Below are 17910 nucleotides of genomic sequence, written 5' to 3' on the forward strand. Positions count from 1 at the left end.
TATATATATATATATTACTTTAGAAAAAAATGAAATTAGTCGATCAGTAATTACTCAAATGTTTCGGTGAATCAAAATTATGGATGGTTTTCCGATTATCAAAATTTGTTGATAAAATGTTCGTGAAAAAAATTTACCGATAAGTAGGAAAATTCGTAAATAATTATCGATGTTCAAAGATTTGTCAATAATTATTGACAATCAAAATCAATTTAATATTTGTCAATAATTATCGATGAGTTTGATCATCAATAATTCGTCGATAAATATTGTGATTTGGTCTTCATCTTACTCTTTTTTCTCGTCTTTTCTTTTTTCTTTTTTATTTCTTCTTTCTTCTCCTCTCCATCCTTCATCGTTGTGTTTGCCATCACCGTCATCGACACTTTCTCCACTCCCTTTTCTTCACAATCTTTCTCTTCATTGTCATCATCCCCCTCCTTCTCTTCTCTTTCTCCACGGTTGTCATCGTCGTTGTTATCATTGTCACCTCGTCACCATCTCCTCTTTCTACTCGTCCTTCTTCTCCTCCAATTTCTCTTTTTCTTCTCTTCTTCTCACTTCCAATTGATTTCATCAGATTTGACAAAAAAACTGAGGTCCATTTTACTGACAAATTTATTGACAAAATTACTGATGGTTTTTAAAAACATACAATTAATGACATATTTATTGATAAATTTTACAAAAGTTGAATTACCAATAAATTCACTAACAAATTTTTAAAAAATTCAATTATTAACAAATTTACTCACTAATTCTAAAAAAAATCAATTACCAACAAAATTAATTTTACTATAACATGATCAAAGCCAAAAATGAAAACTTTGATAACTTTGATGCTCATTTAAGAAAATGTTTTACGATCAAAACAAACTCAATATAATTAGGAAAATTATACTTTTATTCCTGTTTTTTGACTTTCATCCTTTACTCTTTGACGTAATTTAGTATAGGCCATTGATTTTTTTTTTAAAAGATAGTGATACATTAATCAATAACCTATATTAAGCCATGTCAGGGATAAAAGATGAGAGTCAAAAAATGGAAATTATATTATCATTGTCCATATAACTGTTAGTTGCTTTTGTAAAATCCAAAAGGTATTTACATATACTCGAGAGATGTAATAAATTATTCAACTTAAATTTAAAAAGACAATAAATGATAACAGAAAAAAATTAATCAGATGCTAAACATGAGATAGGAAGAAACTTGCCATATTCTAACATGTAATTGTGTAAGCACAAAACAATACAAATGGATATGACATTTCATTATTATGATTATTGTATCTTGCAGTGTAGGGTTTCTTACTTTCCATAAATATATTTCTTTGACTGGTCACGTATGTTCTTCAGTGAATATACTTTGCAAAAATATATGTATCAGATTTTTCTCATATATATCTCCATTAAGCATGGGTTTTGAATACATATTACTCAACTTTTTATTCTCCCTCAACATGACGTTGTTGAATACTAAAACGTTTCACCGCATTTCCAAATTTCAATTCCTATCCTATAGACGACAAAACGAGACGATTTCAGAAATATAAACCATTTACTGGGACAAAATTTATTCTATAAAGTGAAGATTTATTTCTTCATTTTATTAACTTCTTTTAACATAACATGGATTCACAAATAACATGATAAACACCGAATTAAAATAAAACACACTTATTAGTTTCTCAGACATTAATCTGTTCAGGCAAGCTGAAACTTGACTTTGAATGGAACATCGCTCAGAGCCAAACGCCTATGGCCATTTTCATCCACGAAGACACCGACATCCTTGCACAGGTGCTTGGAAGAAGGAAGCACAGTGGGACAATAAACAATTTTATAAGCAGCATCAACCTTCTCAATCTTGAACCAGTTGCGTATGGTTCCCCAACTAGGGTTTCCCACAGAGCCACCAGTGGTCACAAACCACTGTCCTTTGGCAACATCAAAGTGGTCCAGTTTCCAAACTGGGGAATACTCAGCACAACTGGTATGATCGGTGGAGAACATGATGTTCAAATCAGTGGAAACACGAACAACACCTTTCTTAGGGTCAACGGGTGAGAATGACAATGGCAAGCCACTGGATCCTGCCACAAACACCACATCAAGAGGGCATGATTCACCGATGCTGGCAAGTGAAAGGCCTCCACTTTTCACGCATCTTCCGTACCTTGTGCATCCTATTAAAGGCGAAGCTGGAACAATGAAGTAGCTGAGACCAACTCGGAGCTTTTTCCCTGATGTGTCAACCACTTGCTCAGGTGATGCATCAGCTGCTCCAAGTAGTGGTTGAGTGGTCAAGGGAAAGAGAAGCACAAATGCTAGCAACATGTTCTTCATTATTGATTTCTGTACAATTCAGGTAGCTATCTGTTCTTTGTATTCTGTTTTGTTAACGATGGATGGACCGTAATGGAGATGAAAAGTGTGAATTTATAGATGTCTTTATTGAATACTAATTCCACGATTTAGATGCTTAAATGTTAGTAAAATAGAAACAGTAGTATTTGAACAATACCATTGGCCACATCGAATGTGTATCTATGTATCAGTTACTGTGTGTAAACACGCTTGAATTTTATTTGAACCTAGCTGGAATTAGTTTTTGCGTCTCTCACTAGTTGATGGATAGGTTTTGAAGAACGATAGATATGTTTTCTTATTGATTCCATGGTATGTCAGATCATGTAGTTAATGACTACATTAATTGAATTTTTCAACATGCAGCAATCTGTGGTTATATAATGTTTAAACATGTTGCAACGGTTGGTCAATAAATTATGTTAAATTTAATGATTAAAAATCCTTTATTCTTCTACTGCCCCTATAATTAGACGACTTAGACTTCGAATTTAATTCAATGTCTAATACAAATCTAGCTACAGTCTTCTGTGACAGTAAAGTGGTAGAAAGTTTCATGCAGTATTCTAAAATATATAGTTTCACGGATATCCTACAAAAATAAGAAGAAAAGAAGGAAATATTTGAGCTAAATACATAATTATTGATCGTGTAATATATATCAATATGACATTTCGTAATACTACTACGTATATGATCATTATATGATCATTAGTAAAATTTAAGAAACGTGAGTAAACTAAAAAAAAATGTTACTAATATCTTCTAGTAACATTGTATCAAATGTTACTTATACCTATGTTACTAATAACTTTTAATAATATTTTTACATATTAATCGAGACATTTATAAAATTGTTACTAAATAGCTCTAATAAGATTTAATTAATAAAAATGTAACATTTTAAAAATGTTATTAAATCTTCTTAGTAACATTTTTTATATAAAAAAGTAACATTATAAAAATGTTACTACATATCTTTAGTAATTTTTTTTTTTAAATAGAGATATTTTCAAATCGTTACTAAACAATTTTAGTGATATTTCTTTTTTTCAGAGGCAACATTATAAAAATGTTACTATAACTATTTTGTAATATTTCAACAGATGTAACCAAAAAACACATAATTAATATTAAAATATTGCACACTAACATTTACATTGCATGCTTCTTTATTGTAATGTTGTCATCCAAAAAGAAAGCTACAAAATCAACTATTTTATTTTAATAACAGCACGAAAATCAACTATAGTTATGCAATATTGAAGATGACACAACCTAGTTGGTAATGGCTTCAAAAGTACCACATGGGTTTAAAGGGAATCCATGAGGTTGACACAAGAGTTTTAACAGAGGAAGTTCTTGGCCAAAAATAAAATTCAAAATAAGCTTTATAGTATCAATGTAACAGAGAAATCAAGAAAAATGACAGAGTTCCTTTGAGGCGCATAATGTTTGGTTCCTCTAGTTTTCTTTCCTACAAGATTAGAGAAACAAAGAAAAAATTAGACAAAATTCTGCACAAGAAAAAGAAAAACAAAGTAAATCCAATTCAAATAATAGAAAAAGGCAAATAAATAGCACTAGACATACCTCATATCAATACCCTAAGAAACTCCATTTAAACACTCTTCGTCATTAAGTATCCTTGCTTCACAAACACATAAATATATACACAGAACCAATCAATCATTAAAAATGTAATGTTTTTATAGAAAACATATAAGTATCCTTGTTGCATCCACTAGTGCATCTCGGTCTTCTGTTACAATTGACTTAATGGAGTTTTAACAAAAGTTATGTCTGTTCAATATGCTTTTCAATTTAGTTTTCAACTATCTTTTCTGATCATTAGTTCAAATTAAAATAGAGAAGGAGCTCCTAACATATGTTTCTAATCAAAGGTAATAAAGAAAGTTACCATCAAAGAGTCACTTCTTCCCCATTTTCATAGGGAGCTACCTAGGGTGAGAAAATAAGTGAAAAGAATGATCAATGAATGATTTCATCTTTTATTATGAGAGAAGCAGATATATATACAATGCAGAATAACAAAAATGAAAAAGGAAAAAGAGAACAGAAAAATAAAGCCTAACAGATGGCTAATAGAAAACTATAGCTAAGACTAACATTGAACTCAAGTGAGGATTAAATTGATAACAAAGACTAATTAAGTTAAGAATTACCCAAGCTTTTAACCTTTTTGTTGTGCTTTTATTTTCCTTTTACCTTTGAGATTACATTAAACCAATTAAGCTAAATGTAAATGCAGAGAGAATCTGCACAATTTGCAGACCATTGTTAAGAAAAAGAAAAGAAAACCAAACTTGGAATTTAAGGGAAGATAAAACAGTGAACCTTGCAGGATTGATTCGTTGATGAAGTTCTCACACTCTGGATCAAAATTTGGCCAACAAACTTTTTCCATTTAATCAACTCTCTCATTCAACAACTTTCGTTGTTTTCCCTTTATCCAAGTGAAAACTCAGTTAGAAGGGAAATTAAACCATTACTTGCATTATACAATATATTATAACTGCCCAATGCAAAACAGATCATAGTTAACTAATGAGACCATACAACAAATGAATCAAATGAGTTATGCATTTCCTAATGTCTATTGTTGTTAAAGAATACCTTATTTATTTCTGTGCGAGAATATATAATTTGAACATATATTTTAATAAAATTAAAATATTATTTTAAAATGTCAACTTCTAAATTAGTATTAACTTTTTCGATGTTATATTAACATTAACAAATTAATAAATATATTGTTACTAATCTAAAATATAATAAATTTATAATTGAGACGAAAATAATTGGTTTCGCGAATTTTAATTACTGCAAAATCAATGTTTAGATAATAGAGATAAAAAAAATTTAAAAGTTTTAAATAATACGATAATTAAAAACTAAAAGGTTTAATTGTATTATTTTTATTGAGTAAAATTTAGTTTCTAAAATAAAATAAAAAATGACTAAAAGAAATTCTAACTACATATTAACAAGACACTAAAAATATTATTTTTAAATAAATAAATATCTTTTTAATAATGTTTAATTACTAAAAATATAACATCATGATACTTGATAATTTTAATTAAAAAATTAATTTAATCACTAGAATAATTAGTTATTATTAATTTATTTTTGACAATATTAATAATAATATTTTATTAAAGTGATACTATATAATAAATTTATTTATCTACGGTAACATTTTTCGAAAATGTTAAAATGTTATTGTTAAAATTAAATATAGTAACGTTTATAGAAAAATGTTACTATAAAATGAATTTAGTTACATTTTTAATAAATGTAACTGAACAAATGTTACTAAAACTACTGAATCTTGTAGTGTAACATTGTTTACGCATCTTGCAATTCTTCAGTTTCAAGACTGTGTTATATATATTTATATATTTTTTTTCTTTAAAGTGTGGTATATATTTTCATATACGGAGAGAAAGGGTTAAGGGTTACAGCTATAGCATGTTCAAAAACATAAGTCCATCTCAGAAACAAGCTCATTGATGTTGACTAACTGCGTATACAGTCCTCACAGATTTAGACAGAGCAATCAGATTTGACAGAAACTATTAGATATTATAATTACTACAACACAATCTCCTTTAAAGGAATACTAGCAGATGATATTTTTCTTGGAGAAAGAAAAACCATATGAAATCAAGCCATGGCTTAAACAGGATTAGACTTTCCAGAAACTAAAGTTAAACTTGCTCATCTTTAGTGAATTTCTTATGTTGATGAAAATATGGGTCCAACAGTATTAAGCAAATCAAAGATCTTATCTTACACCATGCACAAGAAGCAACCTATAAATTGATGCAAAACCATCTTCCTAAACTCCATCCATCAACCAAAATACAAATTACTCAAACCAATATACAGAATAGACAGTGATGAAGACAACATTGTTAGCTCTTGTCCTTCTCTTTGCCCTGAACTCACAACCACTTCTGGGAGCAGCTGAAGCTTCACCTGATAAAGTAGTTGACACATCAGGCAAACTGCTACGTGCTGGTGTCAACTACAACATTCTTCTATCCATGCCCTACAGTAATTGTAGAAGTCCACAAGGCCTTGGCCTCTCAAAGATTGGAAAATCGTGCCCTCTGGATGTTGTGGTTGTGGACAGATATCATAGTTTGCCACTAAGGTTTATACCTGTTAACCCCAAAAAGGGTGTTATTCGTGTCTCCACCGACCTCAACATCATGTTCCCTCCTAACATCACTTGCCCTCACCATTCCACTGTGTGGAAGCTTGATAACTTTCAGGTTTCTAAGGGACGCTTTGTGTCCACTGGTGGTGTTAAGGGCAATCCTGGGAGGGAAACCATTGGAAATTGGTTCAAGATTGAGAAGTATGGTGGTGCTTATAAACTAGTTTATTGTCCCAGTTTGTGCCCTTCTTGCAAGGATGTTGTGTGCGAGAATGTTGGGATGTTTGTTGATGAGAAAGGGAACCATCGTTTGGCTCTAAGTGCTCTTCCATTCCAAGTTAAATTCCTCAAGGCGTAACCAGAGTTCCTCTTGTTGTGCACCAACAACTATGAATGTTGAGTGAGTTTCTGATAATGATGTGTTCTTTACATTTTAATTTGTGAGGATATATAGCCTAGTTATAGGCGAAATCCTCGTTATGAAATAAATAAGTATTGAAATAATATGGACAAATGTTGTATGTTTCACTAATGTAAAAGACTATGTAGTTTGTGAAAAAAATAGAAGAATACCAAATATTGTATAATTTATTGTGGAACCTCTTTTTGGGCCCCCACATGCCTAAATTTGAAGAAAACAATGAACCTAAAGAAAAAAAGAGAAAGCAAGATGTTCATTAATCTCAGAATACAGAGCATAGAAAATGGAAAAGCACTAACCTATGTGCTTCTTTTTTATTTACATTCTAAACAAATGAAGACCTTTCACTCTGGTCTTAAACATGATACAAGAAGTTAGGCTCTGAATCGAGTATAAACCAGATAATAACTTCACCAGAAACTTATAAATATGGAAACACAACATTATGAACTACACAAATTTTTCTATAAAACTGAATCTTTTATAGGCCAATTGTATGAGAAGAAATCCATGACTTTGGTGCACATGGGTACATAGATTTTGATCCATCCCCTGCTTGTATATATAAATGTAAATCTCTTCTTCCATATCCATCTCACAAGAGTTACAAGAAAAAAAAACTACTAAACACATACAAATGAAGATGACATTGGTAACATTGGTCCTAGTGGTTGCCTTGAGCACAAAGGCACTACTTGGCGAAGCAGGTGCTGCACCAGAGCAAATTGTTGACACATCAGGGAAGAAGGTTCGAGCTGGTGAGAATTACTACATAGTTCCAGCATCCTCGGATGTAGGTGGCCTTGCTCTTTCAACCACAGGTCAAGATTGTCCTCTTGATGTTGTAGCTGTTGATGGTTACCAAGGCCAGCAATTGAGCTTTCTTCCTGTTAATGATAAGAAAGGTGTGATTCGCGTTTCCACTGATCTCAACATCTTTTTCTCCACCTACACAAGTTGTCCCCAGTCCACAGTTTGGAAGCTTAAGGATTATGATTATTCAACATCACAGTGGTTTCTCACAACTGGTGGTTCTTTGGGCAACCCTGGCTCAAACCATCACCAATTGGTTCAAGATTGAGAAGTACGAGGATGCTTACAAGATGGTTTATTGTCCGAGTGTGTGCAATTATTGCAATTATCCATGCAGTGATATTGGAATATATCAGGACCAACATGGCAAGCGTTTGGCTCTAACTTCTGAGCCATACAAGGTGCAGTTCCAGAAGGTTCAATACTAAATGTTGAATATACAAACCTTAAAGAGTAAAGTGTAAGGAACTACTTGCACTTTTCGTACAAGATTATATTCTCAAGTTGAGTTCCATGTACTGAACCATACATAATGAATAAACAATGTCTCTATTTTGAGTCTTTTTAAGTTTCTGTTTGTCATTAGTTTACTTGTTAAAAAAATCTCGCTAAGAATGTAAACCCCTAAAAATGGATTTAAGCTAAGAAAAAATATCATTTGTAGAAGTATATTTCTGTGAGGAATTAACACTACCGTTATGGTTGTTAGTTACTGCTATTTGTTCCCTAAGCTAAGGTACACCAACGATCATTCAACATGTTCATTAAGCCAATCCAGTGTCCAACTTAATATAAACCATTTACTGAGACAAAATATACTGTATAAACTCAAGATATAAAAGTGAAGATACTTCTTCATTTTATTAACTTCTTTTGACATGACATGCATGCAAAATTAACTTTATAAAAACTGAATAAACTAAAACCCACTTGTTAGTTTCTCAGACATTAATATGTTCAGGCAAGCTGAAACTTCACTTTGAATGGAACATCGCTAAGAGCCAAACGCCTATAGCCATTTTCATCCACGAAGACGCCAACATCCTTGCACAAGTGCTTGGAAGAAGGGAACAGAGTGGGACAATAAACAATTTTATAAGCAGCATCAAACTTCTCAATCTTGAACCAGTTGCGTATGGTTCCCCAACCAGGGTTTCCCACAGAGCCACCAGTGGTCACAAACCACTGTCCTTTGGCAACATCAAAGTGGTCCAGTTTCCAAACTGGGGAATACTCAGCACAACTGGTATGATCGGTGGAGAACATGATGTTCAAATCAGTGGACACACGAACAACACCTTTCTTAGGGTCAATGGGTGAGAATGACAGTGGCAGGCCACGAGATCCTGGCACAGCCACAACATCAAGAGGGCATGATTCACCAATACTGGCAAGTGAAAGGCCTCCACTTTTCATGCATCTTCCGTACTTAGGGCATCTTGTAAAGGGCACCGCTGGAACAATGTAGTAGCTGAGACCAGCTCGGAGCTTTTTACCAGATGTGTCAATCACTTGCTCAGGTGATGCATCAGCTGCTCCAAGTAGTGCTTGAGAGCTCAAGGCAAAGAGAAGCACAAATGCTAGCAACATGTTCTTCATTATTGATCTGTGTGTAATTCAGGTTATTATCTTGGTTAATGATGGATGGAACATAGTGGAGATGTGAAGTCTGAATTTATAGATGTCTTCATTTAATATTAATTCCACCTTTTGTATTCTTAGTAGTTAGTACCATGGAAATAGTATATATTTTCTTTTAGTACTTGAGCAATACCATTGGCTATCTCAAGTTGATAATTAATTGTTCTGAAATCATGTAGCCATGTGCATCTGTATTGCTTACTAAGTCTAAACATGGTTTGCATGAATGTTCTTTGTGGTCTTAGAGGATATTATTTACAACTAACTGGAAGCCATTTTTGAGTCTCTCTAGGTTCTGCAGAACGATAAATGTTTTCTTATTGATTCTATGGTCTGTTCGCTCATGTTGTTCATGACTAGATTAGTTGACTTTTTCAAATGGAGTAGGTATCCAATCTGTGAGTTAATGTTTAAATATATAGTTCCAGGGATATTATTCTAAACGAGAAAAGAAGAAAACATTAGATGAAATACATACTGTAATGAGCAAATAATATTTGAAAAAAATATTAAATAAATAAATATTACATACAAATATGGTAGTATCTCACAACATACGGCTTTTTAAGCTCTGTCAGTAATAAACAAAGAAACGAGTACACAAGAAATATATACTTTTCTTCAAAATGTGGTATTTGGTCATATACAGTGGAAAATATAGGGTTCAGGGCTCCTTCTTGCATGTTCGAAAACATAAGTCTATCTCAGAAACAAGCTCATTAATGCTGACTAATCTCGTATAAAGTCTTTAACATAGCAATCAGATTTGAGAGAAACAATTAGATATTATTAGTACAATACAATCTCCTGGAAAGGAACACTGGCAGAGATGATATTTTTCTTGGAGAAAGAAAAAACATATGAAAGGAGGCCATGCCTTAAACAGGATTAGACTTTCCGGCAGAAAGCATTCAAACAATAGCAACTATAAACTAAAACCTGCCCATGTTTTAGTGAATTTCTTATGTTGATGAAATTATGGGTCCAACAGTATTAAGCAAATCAAAGATCTTCATAATATAAACGTTCATGTTTATCTTGAATCCCATGGATATGAAGCAGCCTATAAATTGATGCAGAACCATCTTCCTAAACTCCATCCATCAACCAAAATACAAGTCACTCAAACCAAACAAAATAAACAGTGATGAAGACAACATTGTTAGCTTTTACCCTTCTCTTTGCCCTGGTCTCACAACCACTTCTGGGAGCAGCTGAAGCTTCACCTGATGAAGTAGTTGACACATCAGGCAAACTGCTACGTGCTGGTGTCAACTACAACATTCTTCTATCCATGCCCTACAAAAATAGTAAAACTCCACAAGGTCTTGGCCTCTCAAAGATTGGAAAATCATGCCCTCTGGATGTTGTGGTTGTGGACAGATATCATAGTTTGCCACTAAGGTTTATACCTGTTAACCCCAAAAAGGGTGTTATTCGTGTCTCCACTGACCTAAACATCATGTTCCCTCCTAACATCACTTGCCCTCACCATTCCACTGTGTGGAAGCTTGATAACTTTCAGGTTTCTAAGGGACGCTTTGTGTCCACTGGTGGTGTTAAGGGCAATCCTGGGAGGGAAACCATTGGAAATTGGTTCAAGATTGAGAAGTATGGTGGTGCTTATAAACTAGTTTATTGTCCCAGCGTGTGTCCTTCCTGCAAGCATGTTGTGTGCGAGAATGTTGGGATGTTTGTTGATGAAAAAGGGAACCATCATTTGGCTCTAAGTGCTGTTCCATTCCAAGTCAAATTCCTCAAGGCCTAACCAGAGTTCCTCTTGTTGTGCACCAACAACTGAATGTTTAACTGTTTCTGATAATAATGTGTTCATTCCATGTTAATTTGTGAGGATAACCTAATTATAGGTGAAATCCTTGTTATGAAATAAATAAGTACTCAAATAAAATGGACCAATGTTTTCTTCTAATTTGTATATTTACATTTTACAAGTGTATATGACCATTTCAAACACAGAATAACCACGCCTTTAATTAATCGATCATAGTTTTGGGATTTGAAAGGAAAATTACAATGCAAAACTAAATAGAGCGGTGATACTAAGGCTGGATTGTTTTTGAGGTTTGCGGATAGAATTAAAATTAAAAAGCAAGAGAACAGAAGAAAAGAACCTGTAAAAAACTTGCATGTCAACATTAAACCTGTGTATTTTAAGAAATAATGGTTTTGGGATTGGGAAGTGTTGATATGACTGTCTTCTTGTGTGTTTGCGTAAGGATCATCATATCGAATGTTCTCCATTCTGCTGTTTTCCTCTTTCACAACATGGATTCCGATTATCTTAGTGAGGGAACTCTGTATCAAACCTTCATATGTGATCTCCCCATGATTCCATTCCTTTTCTAAAGACACTTCCTCCATCAGATCATCATCAGGGGAGAAATGTGATTGTCGAAGATCAAAGAGATGTGTATAATCTAATTCCATCATCTTCACTTCTCTAGTCAGATGTAGCAAATATTGTTTTTTAATTTTTCCATTGATGAACATTATGTGTCTAACCAATCCTATCATGTTATCACCCAGTACAGGTGCAATAAGAAGACAGAGAACTTTGGCAGGGAATTTATTTCTAAACCAGAAAGAAATTGAAGGTCCCTTCCTTTGTTTATGGAACCACTCTGGAATACTTCCTCATGGGAACATAAAGTTGGTCGAACTACTTCTTTTCCTTTAGAATATTTTCAATATAAATTTAGGATCCATGTGTGTTTATAATTGAAAGTTGTGACTTTTTTAGCATTTGCATTCGTATTGTAAAATACTAGAAGTTGACCGATGTCTTCAAGAATTAAATCAAGACAAGAGCTGCATAAGGAGACCAAAATAGTTTTGTTCTCTCTCCTCTAACATCTTTCCTATTGTCACAAAATTAGAAGCACCATTTGCCACAACTTGCAAGACATCATCCTCCCCAATTTCTTCAATCACAAAATCTAACAGTTCAAACATTTGTTTGGCATCCTTGATTACATTATTGGTATCAATAGATTTTAAAAACATTATTCCGCTTGGACATATTAACTAAAAAGTTGGTAAGAAACCTCCCTTTTCCATTTCTCCTACCATCACACATCAAAGTACAACCCCATTTTTCCCATTCAATCTTATATTTCTCCAAACTAGCATGAATATTGTCAAGTGCCTTTTTCAGACAAGATACTTTAACTTCATGATAAATTGGAGGCTTTAAACCCTTTCCATATTCCCCAATAGATTTCAACATTTGGGTAAATAAGGAGCTTCTTACCAAATTAAATGGCAAAGCATTCTTATATATTCGTTTGCAAATATCTTGAATTACCAACTCTCTATCATTAAACATTTCATTTATGTTTTTCTGTTTTGTAACTCCTTGTTTCCCTTTCTTACTGCATTGAATATTTGCTTTTTTCAAAATAGTCTACCCATTTTGATTTCTTAATTTTTTTTTCTTTATCTTCTAACAACTTCAAAAACATTTCTCTAACGCCATCAAGAACAAATACACAAGCAATGACATTCTCCTTTGTTCCAGCAGTATGATGTTTCATCCTTGCAACACCACTCTAACAAGTATGTGAACAATACTTGCACTTGACTAAAAGTCTATAAGAAATAACACTTTCACAATGACTCCATATAATATCTATTTCTTTCTTTCTCTTTATTTGACTCATACTCATTACTTCTGTAAATATGAATAAATTCAACCAGATATTTCTTCCAAAAAGAGTATAAAATAAGTATATAATTATCATTCTGGACAATTTTGGATAAAAAAAAATATAATGAACAGTCAAAATACAATTCTGGATAAAGCAAAAAAGAAAAGTTCACGTGACTTGATACTATTTTGATAAAAATATGAAATTTATTTTCAAATAAAAAAGAAATTTTTTATTCCACATGGGTGAAAAAAAATTCTGGTCTTAAAAGTATCATTGTCTTATCTTATTTCACATCACAAGCCCACTAGTGTTATTTTTAAAAAAAAGAACTCATTGCTGCAATGACATGAATAAACGCATGGTGTTAACCGGGCATATAAAAAAATGGATGTCAATGTAATGCTACCCTGAACAAAAAGGCTAAAACCTGAATGATTGAAAACAAGTGATGAACGATTACGTGTTAGTATTATGGTGCTTGATTTAGTCCCACATCGCTTAGAATTGTGAGATGTGGTTCTCTATTTTACTATATAAGAGACCTTATGTAAAGCTTTGAGATACACCAGAAATAAACATACTTCCTAGTGTAGTCGTGTACGTAGGCATACACATCGTACGCCGAACCACGTTAAATTCTCTGTGTCTTTTTCTTTCCTTTATTTTTTCCTTTATTGCCTTGTTCCTAACAATTGGTATCAAAAGCCATTTTTCTTAGTATGCTCTATGGTTGTATCAGAAGAAGTTGTATCTACCCTTAACAGGGTAGAAGCCAACCGTCATGGAGCAGGCAAAATGAGATTTGTTAGATCGGCAGACACTCGGTGGTGTGATCCGGTTGACATTAGCCAAGAATGTTGCGTTCAACATCATGAACGAGAACACAACTGTAGATTTGATGAAGGCATTGTCAAATATGTATGAGAAGCCATCTCGATTACTAATCATATTAGTGAATTTAGTACAATTATTGCGCAGTTGACATTAGTGCAGATAACATTTGATGATGAGGTGAAAGCATTAATTTTATTATCATCTCTTCCAGAAAGTTGGAGTGCAACTATTACTGCAGTTAGTAATTCTGCAAGTAATAGTAAGTTGAAGCTTGATAGCATCCGTGACTTGATTTTAAGCGAAGATATTCGCAGGCAAAGTTCAGGGGAATCTTTCAGTTCTAGTTCAACATTGAGTACTGAAACTAGAGGAAGAAGTAGCCAGAAGGTTCGTAATCAAGGCCGAGGCAGATCAAAGTCTAGAGAGAAATCAAAACCAAAATTCTGGAATGATATCACTGGTTGGAATTGTCAGAAAAGGGGTCACTTTACAAATCAATGTAGGGCTCCAAGGAAGAATAACAACAACAAGAGGCAAGATGATGATTAATCAGCAAATGCAGCAACTGATGAAATTGAAGATGCACTATTATGTAGTCTAGATAGTTCTATTGACTCATGGATTATGGACTCAAGTGCGTCATTTCACACTACACCTTCCTTAGAACTATTATCTAACTATGTTCCAGGAAAGTTTGGGAAGATCTACCTTGCAGATGGAAAATCTCTTGATATTATAGGAAGAGGTGATATCAATATCAGAACCTCTAATGGAAGTGTGTGGACTTTGAATAATGTCAGACATATTCCTGCCTTAAAGAGAAACTTAATATCTATAAGGCATTTGGATGGTGATGGGCATTACACCACCTTTGGAGATGAACACTGGAAAGTAATGAAAGGTAATCTTGTTGTTGCTCGTGGAAAGAAGCGAGGATCTTTTTACATGATTGTAGATGAGGATATGACATCAGTTGCAGAAGTTGGCAACAGTTCCTCTCTGTGGCATCAAAGGCTTGGGCATATGAGTTAGAAAGGAATGAAGCTCATGGTCTCAAAAGGTAAAATACCTAACTCGAAGCAAGTTGACGTTGGACCTTGCAAACATTGTATATTTGGAAAGCAGAAAAAGGTTAGCTTCTCCAAAACAAGTAAGTCGTCTAAAGTTGAAAGACTAGCACTAGTGCATACAGATGTTTGGGGGTCAGCTCCAGTGAAATCTCTTGGAGGTTCATAGTATTACGTAACCTTCATTGATGACTCTACGAGAAAGGTAAGGGTTTATTTTCTTAAAAATAAATCTGATGTGTTTTCTGTGTTTAAAAGGTGAAAATAGGAGGTTGAGACTCAAACAGGTTTAAAGATTAAATGTTTGAAGTCTGATAATGGTGAAGAATATAACAGTAGTCAATTCAAGAAGTTTTATTCAGAGAACAAGATCAGAATGATCAAGACGGTTCCAGGAACACCAGAGCAAAATGGTGTGGCAAAAAGAATGAATAGAACCTTGAATGAGAGAGCAAGATGTATGAGAATCCAGTCAGGATTACCCAAGGTATTTTGGGCAGATGCAATAAGCACAACAACCTATCTCATAAACAAAGGACCATCAGTTCCTTTAGGCTATCAATTACCTGAAGAAGTATGGTCTGGAAATGAGGTAAACCTTTCACATCTGAAAGTTTTTGGTTGTGCTTCATATATTTTGTTGAACTCTAATAGTAGAGATAAATTGGACCCTAAGGCAAAGCGATGTGCTATTTCATTGGTTATGGATCTGACATGTATGGCTACAGGTTTTGGGATGACCAAAACAAGAAAATTATCAGAAGTAGAAATGTTACTTTTAATGAAAACATGTTCTATAAGGACAAGACTGCAGAATTTGCAAATGCAAATAAAAGGCCAGAATAGGTATCATTAGAAGAAATTTCAGAAAGTGATGTAGTCAACAGAAGGCAGAATACAGAAGTAGAACCTAAGTCAGAGTCTAGGTCAGAACCTGAACAAATAGTAGAGTCAGTAACTCCTGAATTACCGACTAGAAGGTCTAGCAGAACAATTGTAGCACCACAAAGGTATTCCCCTTCATTGCATTACTTGTTGTTGACTGATACTGGTGAGCCAGAGCATTTTGCTGAGGCTATGCAGGGAGATGAATCTATTAAGTGGGAGCTAGCAATGGAAGATGAGATAAAGTCTCTTCAGAAGAATAAGACATGGTCTTTAACCAAGCTTCCAGAAGGAAAGAAGGTTTTGCAAAACAGGTGGGTCTATCGGTTAAAAGAAGAACCAGATGGCAGCAAACGATATAAGGCTAGACTCGTAGTGAAAGGGTTTCAATAGATACAAGGAATTAACTTCACAGAAATTTTCTCTCCTGTTGTCAAGATGACTACCATCAGAGTTATCTTGAGTATAGTAGCTGCAGAAAATCTTCATTTAGAGTAGTTAGATGTGAAAATTGCATTCCTAAATGGAGATCTTGAGGAAGAAATCTTTATGGCACAACCAAAAGGTTTTGAAGTACAAGGCAAAGAGAATCTTGTGTGCAAGCTTCATAAAAGTTTGTATGGATTGAAACAAGCACCGAGACAATGGTACAAGAAGTTTAATGAGTTTATGAGAAACTCAGGATTTCACAGATGTGAAGAAGATCATTGTTGTTACTTGAAGAAATATGTTGACAGTTATATCATTCTTGCCTTGTATGTTGATGACATGTTGATTGTTGGTGCTAATATGGCAGAAATTGACAGGTTGAAGAAACAATTGTCAAAAATTTTTGAAATGAAGGATCTTGGTCCAGCCAAGCAAATTCTTGGTATGAGAATTTCCAAGGATAGATCTGAAGGTATTCTGAACTTATCTCAGGAAAAATATATAGAAAAATTGCTTAGCAGGTTCAATGTTGGAAATGCTAAAACCAGGAATACACCTTTGGGAACTCAAAGTTCTCAAAAAGGCAATCTTCTCAGACAGAGGAAGAAGAAAGTGACATGTCTAAAGTGCCATATGCATCTGTAGTAGGGAGCTTGATGTATGCTATGGTTTGCACCAGACCTGATATAACACATGCAGTGGGAGTTGTGAGCAGGTTTCTATCAAATCCCGGAAAGGAGCATTGGGAACGCGTGAACTGGATATTGAGATATTTGAAGGGCACTTCAAAGATACATTTGTCTTTTAAAAGAAGTAATTTCACTTTACAGGGGTTTTCTAATGCAGATTTGGGAGGTGATTTGGATGATAGAAAGAGCACAACAAGTTACATTTTTACGTTGGGTGGTACAACTATCAGTTAGAAGTCCAAACTTCAAGGTAGAGTCTCCCTTTCAACCATTGAAGCTGAATATGTAGCTATCTCAGAAGCAACAAAAGAGATCATATGGTTGAAGAATCTTCTAAAAGAATTAGGAAAAGGGGAAGATGAATCTCCATTGTTCAGTGACAGTCAAAGTGCCATTTGTCTTGCTAAAAATCCAATTCTTCACTCCAGATGCAAACACATTAAATTGAAGTATCATTTTATCAGAAACTTGATAAATGATGGAGACTTGATTTTGTTGAAGATTCCAGGTGCAGAGAATCTAGCTGATATGTTGACCAAGACTGTCACAACAACTAAGTTGAGACTTTGCATTGCCTCAACTGGCATTCGAGAAAATTGATGATGAAGGCACTACACTAGGTGGTAATGTAAATCAAACCCCAAGTGAGAGAATTGTTAGTATTATGGTGCTTGATTTAGTCCCACATCGCTTAGAATTGTGAGATGTGGTTATCTATTTTACTATATAAAAGACCTTATGTAAAGCTTTTGAGATACACCAAAAATAAACATACTTCTTAGTATAGTTGTGGACGTAGGCATACACATTGTACGCCGAACCACGTTAAATTCTCTGTGTCTTTTTCTCTCCTTTATTCTTTCCTTTATTGCCTTGTTCCTAACATTACAAAATCCAAA

At 33.8% G+C, this 17910-nt stretch overlaps 5 pseudogenes; 3 read left to right on the plus strand and 2 right to left on the minus strand.

The window, feature by feature from the left end:
- Nucleotides 1-1577: 1577 nt before the first annotated feature.
- On the minus strand, nucleotides 1578-2427 carry LOC114182736 (miraculin pseudogene; annotated as a pseudogene).
- Nucleotides 2428-6172: 3745 nt separating this feature from the next.
- On the plus strand, nucleotides 6173-7065 carry LOC114180270 (miraculin pseudogene; annotated as a pseudogene).
- A 390-nt stretch (nucleotides 7066-7455) lies between these two features.
- Nucleotides 7456-8363, plus strand: LOC114182716 (miraculin pseudogene; annotated as a pseudogene).
- A 268-nt stretch (nucleotides 8364-8631) lies between these two features.
- LOC114180244 (kunitz trypsin inhibitor 5 pseudogene) lies at nucleotides 8632-9448 on the minus strand (annotated as a pseudogene).
- Nucleotides 9449-10550: 1102 nt separating this feature from the next.
- Nucleotides 10551-11366, plus strand: LOC114182194 (miraculin pseudogene; annotated as a pseudogene).
- The last annotated feature ends 6544 nt before the right edge of the window (nucleotides 11367-17910 follow it).

The sequence above is a fragment of the Vigna unguiculata genome, chromosome 4 (genome assembly GCF_037176805.1).
Source record: "Vigna unguiculata cultivar grain cowpea cultivar isolate G323 ecotype 2 chromosome 4, ASM3717680v1, whole genome shotgun sequence".
NCBI classification, from domain to species: domain Eukaryota; kingdom Viridiplantae; phylum Streptophyta; class Magnoliopsida; order Fabales; family Fabaceae; genus Vigna; species Vigna unguiculata.